Source organism: Alligator mississippiensis, chromosome 5 (assembly GCF_030867095.1).
Source record: "Alligator mississippiensis isolate rAllMis1 chromosome 5, rAllMis1, whole genome shotgun sequence".
NCBI classification, from domain to species: Eukaryota; Metazoa; Chordata; order Crocodylia; family Alligatoridae; genus Alligator; species Alligator mississippiensis.
This window is the reverse complement of record NC_081828.1, coordinates 42,063,459-42,076,236: the sequence shown is the minus strand read 5'-3', so window position 1 is coordinate 42,076,236 and position 12,778 is coordinate 42,063,459. Positions and strand designations below refer to the sequence as shown.

Sequence of the window (12,778 nt, the reverse complement as noted above, 5' to 3'; positions counted from 1 at the left end):
GATTTACAGTACAGACGGGCATAAAGATTGTACCATTATCAAAAGATACAGTACGAGCTGTTACAATATATCTGTTAGGTTTGCAAGCTCCTGTAGGGATACCAGTGTAACAAAACCACTTCAACTTTAACCCTGTTTCATTCAAGGTTAAAGCTACAGCAATTTAGCTTGTGTGTACTACCTTAGGAACATGCAGATGTAACAGTAACATCATAAAAGCTGATGCATACTCCTGGTGGACAATTCCCATTCCACCCTTAAAGAGGTTAAAAGTTATGTGCGTCATAGCCTTAGTTCCCAATAATACAAGGTAAGTTTTTACGAAGGCCTGGAGTACCAAAGGTTTAAAGATACTGTTTAGGCACCTAAAGATGCAACCCAGGGCCTACCGCTAGATTCAAAATTACCTGGGTACAATAACTCCTATCAATAGTGTCTGACACCTAAGCACCTTGAAAATCTGACTAGGCATCTGTATGTATCTGTGGCCACTGAGGGGCCAGTCCAAAGAATTTAAGTGCCTAATGCAGGACTTTGGTAGACTTTAGGTGCCCAAGTCCAAAACTGATCCCTGGTGGCTTGCCTACATGGAAGATGGTTCTAGTTCTATCAGAATATGTTTACCAGTATGGTTAAACCAATATAAATCCCCTGTCTGGACGCTTTTATGCTGGAATAAAAGCAGCATTTTTTAAAGATAAGTTTAGCTGAAAACACTGTATGACATAAATTAAACTAGGAAAAGGTACTTACACTCTTTATTTCAGTGTATACACGGGCACTTATGGAAAGATAACTTTAGTGCTTTTAATTCACATCCCACTTTACGAGAGTCCAGATTCTCTCAGGAAGGCACATTTATGCTCCTAAACACATAAATTACTTTTGACAATGGATCTTAAGCTTCTAAATCACTTAGAAGCTTGGACAGGGGGAGGGGGAGGGACTCTCCTAAATCTGTATCTGCCATAAAAACCTAAACTGAGGTAAGTTTGATTTTATAGAGGTTGAATTGTAAGAAAAGTCAAGGGGAGAGGAGCTGGGTGTGAAAGTTGCTGCTGTAGACAAAGAATTGAACAAAAAAAGTACACATCCATAAGTGCAAAGTGTAAATCTCAGCAGCAAACAGAAGTGAGAGAGATCATTGCTTAAGTAGTTCAACAATGTAATATGAATCCTTTGAAGTCATCACATACATTTTTGGTTTTATTTTGAAAGGAAATGTTACTGCAAGCGAGTGAGGAAAATGGGACAGTTTATGGTTCACTCGTAAAATGATAACAAACTTTCAGCCCGCTGCAGAAAAACTTTGACTTGTGAAGATGTGTATCCTTTTAGAGGAAACAAAAAGAGTCAGACACTTGCTTAGTAAACAGCTGGGCTAGGAAGAAAAGCTGCATTTGAAAACCAATGAATTGTCAAAAATTTATATTGGGGTCATATTTATAGATATTTTATAAAACGTTAATAAGTGTTTCTGATACATTTTAATAAATTATTACTTGATTAGTGTAGAGTATGTTACTACCCTCTGTAATACCTTTTATTGGTGTGTTTATAAGCATCGACAGCACATACTACTTGGGTCTGTAACCTGCTTATAATGTTTGTTAATCATTTATGGGAACATAAGGCTAGCAGGGATCTTCTGGTTCACTAAGACAAGTCCCTTGTCATTGCAAGTAACCATGCATTAGTCCAAAAGGGTCTGCAACAGCATCTGCTCCAGCCCCTCCTAAGCTCTCCAAGCCACAAAGCGCCCCTCATCCCCTCTTGGCCATCTTAGGATCTTCAATATAATGAAATCCAGAGCCTCAAAATAACTACAGTGTGCTATAGTAGGAGAGCAGGATAAATCCTATTATAAATGATTTACAAATCTACCCTTAATGGATGATGAGGCCAGTCAGCCAACTGCTCAGCCACCAGCCAATGTTGTAGTTATCTGCAATGGGGACAACAGAAATGAGAGACAAAATGGAGGAATGTTCTTACTCTAATCCTTTTGGAGGAAGGTGCTGCTCTAAGGTAGGAAAACCCAGGATAGGTTTGTCTCAGCTTGGGGTCAGCTACACCTTTGACACCCAGCTCAGGTCTCAGGCCTGCCACTGCCTGTTACTGGGTAGGAGCAGAGCTGGCTGTAATAAAAATGGCACTGGGGGTGACCTTGTATTGGAGTGCCTGCCCCGAGTTAGCAGAGCTGTTGCAGGCAAAGGTGGGGGTGCAGGGCACAATCCGGGGTGGGGGGAGGTAAAGCCATCTGCACTGCCTGGCTTGGCACCTTGTGAGCAGCAGCAGGAGGCAGGGGTAGGCTGGGCTGGGCTGAGCATTGCTCTTTCTGCCTCTGGCCAGAGCAGGGCAGGGGAAGCGTGTGTGTGTGTGTGTGTGTGTGTGTGTGTGTGTGTGTGTGTGTGTGTGTGTGTGTGTGTGTGTGTGTGTGTGTGTGCACGCACACACACATGCATGGGTGTCTGTGTGTCCTGACCATGGTGCCCTGGGCAGACGCCCACATTGCTCACCCCTAAGGCCGTCTCTCATTAGGAATGTGTCCTGTTCCTGTCAGATGGGGATTTTGAGGTTGTAGGCCCTGTGTGAAGGTAGTCTCAGTGAATAACAAGTCTATTCCATGACTCCCTGTCACACATTTGCATCAGATTTTGGATGGAGACAGAGTGACCACAGCTGTACACCAGGTTGCCCACTCTGTACCATTCTCAAGCATCCATGAGATGAGGATGAAGGCTCCTTTATACTTGTTTGCATCTGAGAATTTGTCTTGGATCATGTCCTAACATTTCCAGAAGCTCAAAGGTACATGATGCTTGTAGCATTAGTAAAACAGTCTTTTTTGATGATTTTTGTGTCCATAGCTTCTAGTACATATCTATAAAATAGTCTCTGAAGTTTCCAACTTCTTGTGCTTGTCACAAATCTGTAAGGGGAGAATACTTGTACATGGGGAAAAGGAGGAGAGCAAGATGTACTCGGGTCCCTCAGTGAGCTAAGCAAAATGCCTTGCTGATGCACCGACATGGACATCAGCGAGACAGCTCAAGCCGTGGCACTTCCCTTGTAGTCATGACATGCTGGATGTACTGTTTAAACTGTGTGCAGGGGCAGAGTGTAACATTATTGCAAAGAACATCCTGTGCTAATCCGTGACTGCCCTGCCTATGAAGGCAGCAAGAACAAGCACTATAGCTCAGAGTGGACAGAAAGAGAATCCTTATTAGTGTAACAAACACAAGGGTCTTGGACCAGCTTGATCCCTCTTCGGTCTGAGGACTTTTTCCTTATGTGTACAGTGTCACTTCCTGAGAGAATGTAAGGCTAAAAGCTCAGGTCATATTTTCAAAGGATGTGAAGATATTTTCACAGGTTAGGTTTCATAAAAACATCAGTTCCTGTCCAAGTTGACTTTAGTAACCCTTTAGGATATGGTATGTACACAAACTGAAGAATTTCTCGCTAGTCTTAAGAAGAAAATAAAAGATATTACAGGGAACAACAACAGAGAAACTTAGCATATCCCTGGCCCTACTTGATTAGGTCAAAAACATGGGAGAAAGGGCCAAATAAAATGTAGGTGGGTCTAAAAAGCTAGACAGAGCTATTTAACATGAATGATACTTCTGGAGGAAGAAATGTGCAGAATCTTTTCCAAGCTACCCCAATAAAAATGCTCTCTGGTGTAGCTGCTAAGCTAGGAATTATACACTAGCAGTGGTCTACATTGAGCTCAGGCATATTTATTAGATAGCAAAGCACATTGCAAATCCATTATGAGCATGATGATCCCATATTTGAATAAATTCAACACAAACAACTGCATAGCTCAAAATGCTGCTACTTTTCTCTTGTTCTAACATTTTCTGTATTTATAATGGCTATTGCAAGCAATGGCTTAACAACAAGAATTTTCTCTCTCCCTTCCCCCTGCAAAGGAATATGGAAGGACAAAAGACTCCAGTGTTTCTCCCAAATTATTTTGATGTGAACAGCTCTTTAAAGCTTACAGCCAGTTTAGGCCCATGTGGTCCAGAAGCAGCACTGTAGTAGGAGGCCTGATCAACACACACTTCAGGCACACCTGCAAGGTTGCAGTAAAAATGAACATAAATTTATAAAAAGATCTGGGCAGCCATTTGGTTGGGAGAGCATCCACCCAGTGGGTTACATTAATGATCATATCTTTTGAAAAGAAGTCACTGTAATGTAAATAGAATTGGGGATGGGGAAAAGGCTTCTTTGGGAGTCAGGGCAGGAACTAGAGATCTGAGTTATCTGCCTGATCTACCACAGGCTTCCTGGGTGACCCTTAGATGTTAATTTTGGATACACGCTTAGGAACAGGAGTGGATCCAGAGAGGGTACAGTAGCACAGTTGCACCCTCTTCATAGACTATGCCATGGGATCCACAGTTGGGGACCTTTTACGGTCCCCAGATCTGGTAAGAATCCCCCGCCCCTTCCTCTTCCTGCTCAGCAACATGTCCCTTCCCCTCCTATTTCCCCCCTTCCTTGCCCACTGCTGCTGCCCCTGCTGTCACCAGCTGCCCCAGGGGGAGCGCCAGAGATGCTCTTGCCCTGCTCCAGCTAGGTTCAGCTGTGGACAGAGATAGCAGCAGCAGCAGGCAGGTTCCTTCTCCCTGCTAAATCCCCTCAAAGGTTCCCTGCCAGCCTGGGAACGTGCAGGAGAGGGGGAAGCTGCCTGCCATTGCTGCTGCTGTCCCAGGCTAAGCCTGGCTCTGTGTGCAACCTAGCTGGAGGGGACAGAAGTAGTTCTAGAGCTCCCCCACCACCAGGGCAGTCAGGGACAGCAGCAGGTGGGGAGGGTAGAACTGGGAGAGGAGGTGACATGCCACTGAGCAAAGTGGGGAAGGGAGAGGGTGCTGAGGAGGATGGTGGGATTCTTACCTGATTCAAGGACTTAAAATAATTCCCTGGCTGCTGCTTCTATGGTGTGGTCTGCCTGCCCCAGTCATGGTGGGGGGGAAGGTAGGGGTGGGGGTACAGCCACCCCTTCAGCACCAGTCACTGCTCCTAAACTCCTCTCTATAAAATCCTGGATCTGCCTATGGCTAAGAATACCATTGTGTAAAAGGAGGTAGAGCCTTACAGTGGGTCACTGGATTCAGTTAACTGTTTGTGTACATACTTTTCTTACTCTGGCTTCAGTGGAAGCTAATGTGTGATGTTACCTGTCTTTCACTGCCATGGTTTAGTTTCCGGTTACAGCAGGTTAAGAGCAGGCATGCAAGCACGTACCTCAGAGCAGCTGATGCAAACTAAAGCCTAATCTCTCCTTTACTCTGTGAAAAAGTGTTCAGATGCCCACACTATTAGCCTCTCTGTGTTTCCATTATTTTATCTGAACAAAGGGGATCATGCTTCCCTACCACACAGGGGTGTTCTGAGGATAAACACATTCAAGATTAGCAGACACTCGGGTAAAAGGGTCCATATAAGTATCCAAGACACATTAAAGACTGTTCTCCATTGACTTTGCAAAGCACGCTCTTGATATTGCATCAACACTTCTTGAATGTCAGTAAACAAACACTGGCCTTGAAAGAAGCAGATTATTATGAAGAGTATGTTTAACCTAATATTACTTCCACACGAGACGGCACTGAGCCATTCTGAGAGCAGCTGGCAAGCTAGAGCACTAAACCTTGTCTGGCATAGGGAAGCATAGATGCACACAAGGAAGGCCAGAAGAGTAATGAGCATTTCTGAATGATACTAGCCCTTGACTGGATTATTGAGAAATCATTGCTGCCAGACGCAGAGCTCTTGTTGTTCTTGTGTCTTAATTAATGAGCATCTATATGACCAGAAATACCAGCAAGCTCTACGTCACACCGCAGACTTCTGAACAAACACAGCAAAAAGCACGAGGTGCTAAGTGCATTAATAAAGACACAGTATCGAAACATTAAGTATGGAGCAGTTGCAGATCATAAAAGACCTACTGCAGTAAGGGGATTGTTACTGGAATATATACCAGGCTGCCTACATGAGCTAAGGTTTCAGATACCTCTCTTACCTACTCCTGGTTGTCTGTTATTCTACCAGCTTTTAGATAAATAGGCTGGAAAACACCAGAATATTTTCTACAAGGTAGATTGGAAAGCTTCTCACAGCAAGAAACCTTTGGCTTTGTATCCAGGTGGGAGTGGGATGGACACGCTAGGCTTCCAAGTGCCAAGAAAGGTTCTTTAATAGGAACATCACAAATATGGTGGAGGCAAAGTAGATGTTCTAATTTAGTGGGGCTCAGGCATTTTTGGTAGGCTTGCCACAAATTAGCCCTGCACCCTCCTTGAGTGCCACTTCTTTTCTCCTACCCAATCTGCTACTCTGCTTTCTGCTTCTTGCCATCTCTATCACTGTGCTGTTTGTCCTCTCCCTGATCTGCTGCGTGCCATACACCCAAGCTGCCCATGCCTTTTGCAGCACATGTGCTAGAGGTTGGCCACCCCAACTCTAATTCATATCCCTACCAGTTGTGGCACATGATCACAATTGTACTTTGCGCTACTGTCAGCCACTCTTGTAGCATGATATTTGCTACTATTGCTCTAGCCTTCTTCCCTTTTTTTTCCATTTGCCATAGGCTAACTACTACCCAAGGGAGCTTGCGGTGCACTAACAGCAAACACTGTCTCCTACCTGGCTGTGCACTAGTTCCAAGGTTCCCTAAAGGGATTTCTATGGGAAAGATGCTGTACTTTACAGCTCTGTGCATTTCACTGAAGCTTCTAAATACAATCCTTATTTTTTTCAAATCATTAATTTAGTATATGCATCTTTGTTCTCCATAAGGTGCAGAATTTTATACCTATTATTTAATATAATGGTTTACATATAAACCTAACAAGAATCTAATAAGGCCGATTGCCAGGTTCTTAAAAATCTTTTCACAAGGTTTTAAATTCAACTCATGCTTCTGTGGTTAACATATTCTTTGAAATCCTTATGGGTTCATCATGTGTTAAGGGATTAAAGGATCTAGACTATAGTCCTTCGTATTTACAAGTGCAGGACTGGACACTTACATGCTCAAAGCACTTTACAAAAGAATTGATCCTCAGAAGAACATAAAATAGCTAATTAGTTCTTGCAGCAACAAATAAGCATGTAATTATTCATCATCATAGTTCCCCCAAGGCGCAAGGAGTCATTTCTGTTTTAAAGATGGGGAAACTGAGATGGTGATTGAATTGTCCCAAGCCACAATGGAAGTTATAGTCACATACAGGACTAGGTTTCCAGGCTTGCAGTCCCATGCTTGTTCTCCTAGACCACACTGTTTTTCCTAAAGCTGGCTGCCATTGTTCTAAAGACAGCTGCAGTTCTGTTGATCCCTGCAGGGATGACAAGCCTAAATGAAGACCCTTGGGAAATCGGTAAAGAATAAAAAACCTGGCTGCAAAGCTGAGGCTCGGACCATGACAGTGTTGGGGACAGACCAGAGCCCTTGCATAAGCTGAGCAAACTGTTTATTTTGAACCTATTCTGAGCTGGGGTTGAACATCTGTATGGTAGTCCTTACTTACAGACTCCCTTGTTTGCAAATAGCCTATTACACCTTTCCCGTGCTGCTCATCCAGCCTCAGGTGCCTGATTTGTGCTTATTGACTATAGTGTCTTCTGTTGCTGGGTGGTCCTTCTCTGGGCTTTAAAGCAAGGGAAGCTATATGGATGACCCCTCATTTTGACACCTTGTAAATATACCACATCCAAAGTCCACAGGGTCTTGGGAGGTGTCAGTGCTAGGGAGAAGTTTTTCCCCAGTGACAGGACAAAAAGAGAAGGAAAAACTTTTTTCTCCAGTCTAGCACCAGTTGCCAAAACCCAGGAGCTGTCCATGACCCATATTCAAATTGCACAGTCAAATTCCACAGCTTCCCAGAGCAGCTCCAGCTTCCTTTTGCTGATATCAATCTGCAAATCCAAGACCAGATGAACCAGTTAATCTGGAAAGTCTTCGCTAGTAGCCGAGTATGGCAGGAACACAAGTCTCTGCAGGTCCCTTGCCAGTTGAGCTTGGATCTCTTCTTTCCCTCTCCTTCTAACTCTCAGCTGTTCCTTGACCAGCTTAATCTAATGGCTGGCTCCAGATTGCATGGCAAGGGCTTGTACTAGGCCTGGATAACTCTATTATTTTTCTGGAGGCATGTTCTGCAGGACCATCAGAGCTGGACCATTCAAGTTGCCCCCTCTTTCTGGCCGTTGTCCCAGCCGGAGATTCCCCTCCAAAAATAGTCGTTTTCTGTATTATTTGAGTGGTGGCAGCCAAGTCTGTCCCTTTTTGGCCTTTATGCATAGAGGTAATGGCATGAGTACTCCTTTTGCAATCTTGGTTCCACAGAAGTAAGTTTACAATGACTCTGTGGAAAATTGATTCCACTCCTGAGACCTATGCTATGCCTTTTGATAGTTTTTACATGATCAGTTAGCCAAAGAGTCATGCTGTTGTGGGTTGTGCCAGTGAGGAGGAAAAATTTTATGAAGGACTTGGTTTTATTTTTTTTATTTGTTTTTGACAAAATCTTGTTTAGTTACAAAGACCCTACAAAGTCCTGTTTCCACAAAGCCAGCAGGAACTGAGCAACAAGAGATGAGGTTTTTCTGTTCAGAGCTCCGAGTCTTTTTTTCAATCAGCAGGTAGCCCCAAACCCTTCTCTCATAGCTTTTTTTTTCCCCAGGGCCATGTTACTAGTGTTTGGCTTTTCTGCCCCTGCTTCTCTACTGTTTTCTCTTGCTTCTCTCTCTTTTTTTCCTCCTGTTCTTTCTGGGTCTCTTCCTCAGATACTGAAACCTTCACAAAACAACTAGTGAAACCTCTCTGCCTGTATGTAGTTTGCATGTTTCTTCATTTGGAGCCTGTGTTTGGGTGGAGGTTTTTGTTGTTTCAGCTGTCTGGTTCTTACTTCTTAAGTGAAAAACTACAACCCATAACATTCATCCTATTAAAAATGCTGCAAATACTGCTAAGGCTAAATTTAAGTCTGTGATGCATCTGGGTCTGGAGCACCAAAGTCACCCCTCCTGGCTGCCACCTGGACCCTACCTCATTGCTTCCTCTGGCCTCTCAGAGGTCCTGTTCTCTCACCTGCTCCACCTTGATGTTATGGTTAGACAGGGAAACTGCTCCTAGAAGGCAAGGGGTGGGGGGAAGAGATGGGTGTTTGGCCCTTGTCTGGGCTGAGGACGCCTTTGCCTAGCCCACTTCACTCTACCTCTGGGCTGCACCCTCAGTCTTTGCTGTCCAGCACCACGGTCCTTCAGCTAACAGCAGTGCTCCCCTCCTTCGCAGAGTCTAGAATCTGGGGCACCTTTGGCATCCTTTTCAATGGCCGCTTCCACCCCTACAGCCACAAGCCAGTCCTCCAGTTGAAATACAAATGAAAAACATGAGCATTTGCGCCTCCCAAAAAAGGCTCCCTACCTGGTGTTAATCCCACACCATGGCAGTGCTATAACACAAACTCAGAGTACTTATTTGCTGTCGTTTGGGAGGGCAGGGCTTTCTTCCAGCTCCTCTGCAGTCCAGAGTCCGTACTCCATAGGCAGCCTGGCTCTGCTTCCTACAGCCTCTGCGGCCATACTCCTTGCTCTGGCTCAAGCTTTGGGCTTATATGCCCCTCTCATGGTCACCTGACTAACTACTTCTGCTCCAGGCCTGTCCATCACTGGCTGCACCTGGTGTGGGTGGCCATTTTATTCAAGGACCCTCTGCCATTATTAGTCTGTCCCCGGGGCTGGAGCCTGGGCTCCTTCTCTCCTTTAATAATGGGAAAGGGACCCCATTACAAACTCCTAATTGCACTGTCTTGTAACTTTACTTTAATAGCAGGGCCTGGCAGATATAAATAGTTGCTGCCCATTAGTTCACAGAAAGATTCAGAAACATTATCTGGAGCTCTGTCCTTTAGTGCATATCCAGCAAACTGCCAGCTGTGTGTATGAGATCTGGATGTTGCAAAACAATATTACAGGATGCAAAAGAATATTCTGAAGTTGGGCTTCAGCCTGACTTCTTTGGTAAAAGGAAAACTAAAATCATCTAAGGAATGAAAAGAAATATATAAGACAATTAAGAACCAAAAGAGGGAAAAGAATAAAGTCAGAAGGGAGTGGAAAAGAGATGCCAGTTTGACATTTGGGGTAGTTTATAGTCAGCTGGTCACAGAGTACAAGATAGCACAGGAAAGACAGTTATGGCTATTAATACATTTAAGAGGGTTTAGTTTCCAGCTTAGCCACAGAAGAAGGCAGGTTGGAAATTTTTTACACCTTTCAAATTAAAGAGGATTTTCAACTAAACAAACTTCAGTTGGAAAATGCCTGCTTTCCTCAAAAGCTTTTTGATATCTTTCAGAAAACCAAAACGCCGAAAACCCAAACGATTTCAGTTTGGTGAAAAACGCTTATATTTTAGGAAAAAGTCTAAATTTTCCAAAGAAAAATAAAAGCATTTTATAACCAGCTCTACTACAAGCAACCCTTTGCTATCTTGCTTAACCTACCCTGTGCCTCTTCTGTCCGATCTGTAAATTGAAGTTTCTACTCTTCTACCCTGCAGTGCTTTTTGTGGTAACAGTCTACATTGCTATCTATGGTAGAAAGGAGGTGCCTTCCCTGCCTTGTTTGATCCAGAGAAATATTAAGTAGTGCCCTGCAGGGTTGTGGTAAGGACAGACTTTTCTTGCAGAATGACAGACTCGGGCCACCAAAAATCAATTTTGTGACATTTTGTAATGTAAACAAAGAGAAGTATTTCCACCCACTTTTATTTCCTCACCCAGATCTAATGAGGCTAGCATGCCCCTTTCATCCTATCTGAACACCCAGGAGTTACCTAGCAACAAGCCAGTAAGAAGGTTATTAACTAAGGAGTGAGGAGAGAGACCCAGGTATATAGGAAGTGAAAGCCACCCATTCCTAGGGCATAGCTGGTGGGAGTCCTTGAAGTTTCCTGAGGAAAGCTTTACTCAGGACCATCTGCCCCTGTACAAGCCTCTGCAGCTTTAGAGGGGACATCCCTTCTTTGGCTTCCCCAGTTGGGGATGGGGAAAAACTTGGGATGCTTCCTGGCCTCTCCTAAGGAAGATGGTGTGGGTAGAGAAGTAAGGGGTATTGTAGGTACAGCTTGACAAAGCTGCAAAGCATACAGGAATGGGGATCAACAAGCAGTCAGGTACTTTCTAAACCCACCTGAGAAAAGAAGGGGATGGATGGGAAGGGATGGATATAAGGACGGAAAGTGAAGACAGCAATGTTGGTACAGCTGCCATGCAGTTAGGGGAAAGGAATGTGGGATTTCAGTACTGAAAACCCAGTTTTTCAATAAATGAAATTTTCTTTCAGCTTTGATTTAAAAAAAAAAAATAATAAATTAAAAATTCATTAAAAATCTTTAAAAATGAATAATGCAGCTTTGCAATGTGGAAAAGACTGTAACATTTTTCATAAAAAGTAATCGTTTTTCAATCTGCTCTCATCTTTCAATGAAACTGTAAATATACAGGGGAGAGATTAAGAAAAGTTTTGTCTGCCAAGAGGGTTTGAAATGTAATAAAATAAAATTCCATAGAGTAAAACTAGAATGACAAGATATTCCTGACATACTAACTGGAAAAGATAAGAGGTAGGATGGAACTGCCAGAGCTTAATCATAAATAGGAAAACATCTCTAGAAATATAGAGGAAAGTTCAGGTTGGATATTAGGAAAAAACTTTTTCACTAGGAGGGTGGTGAAGCACTGGAACAGGTTACCCAGAGATGTGGTGCAGTTTCCATTCTTGGAGGTTGTTAAGGCCCGGCTCGACAAAGCCCCAGCTGGAATGATCTTGTTTGGGATGGTCCTGCTTTGAGCAGGGGGTTGGACTAGATGTGACCTCTTGAGGTCCCTTCCAACCCTCATTTTCTATGATTCTGTGAAATGAACATCGATTATTCCAGCCTCCTGCCACAATGGTCACAGTAACCATGTCAAACAGAATGTTAACATGATAATTATGAATGCCTGTTGGATGTCAGACATACTGGGCACATCTACATGTTCGTTAACGCACCATAATTATGGAGCATTAAGTTTAGTACCTGTAATAATAGGTACTAACTTAATGTGCCGTAATTGCCACTACTGCACATTAGTGCAGATGAATGCTTTTTGTGTAATGCTTAATGCCCATTGGACTAAATCTACTGCTCATTAGCATGGCTTTTGCCAGCTGCATTTAATGCGCAGTAGAATTAGTACATTGTGCATTAAGCGTCTTGTGTAGACATGTCCACTAATACTGTAGAGAAGTGCAGGGATCTGTTAATGAAAACTCTTGCCTGGTGTTACTTTGTTGAAAACAAACCCATCATGTGCAGTTCATGCTTCCCGGAGTGGAGAAGATTCTGTTTTATTACACTGTCTCTGGTTCTAACTGCAGTGGCTCCCAGACCAATAGCAAGGAGGGCAGTACATTACACCTATACAGATATAGCTGTTTACTATAGCATTTGAATGGGAATGTTTCATAACAGTATTTATAGTGAATAGTGTCAGGATAAGTCTGCATTAGAAATTATTGCCAGTATAGTAGTGTTGGTTAGGAGAGCAACTTTGCTAATACAGCTTACTTGGTTTAGGGAGCATATGTGTATTATGTCCTTGAGTTCAGAGGGTTTGGTGGTATGGCCTTAACTTTTCTAGTATAAACTAGGGCTGATACAGAAACTGACCATAAGACATTGGCAACTAGTTTTCAAAAG

The 12,778-nt window shown here is 43.4% G+C and overlaps 1 protein-coding gene across 4 annotated transcripts in view; it reads left to right on the top strand.

The window, feature by feature from the left end:
• The window catches only part of TMEM121 (transmembrane protein 121), a 138,580-nt gene that overhangs the window by 23,040 nt on the left and 102,762 nt on the right, over window positions 1-12,778 (top strand). The window contains exon 1 of one of the 4 annotated variants that reach the window (XM_019486547.2): window positions 1,928-2,028. The exons of the other annotated variants lie outside the window; for them this stretch is intronic. The gene's annotated coding sequence lies outside the window, so the exon portion shown is untranslated. Of the gene's footprint in view, window positions 1-1,927; window positions 2,029-12,778 lie in introns of those variants that run through there. 4 annotated transcript variants of the gene reach the window in all.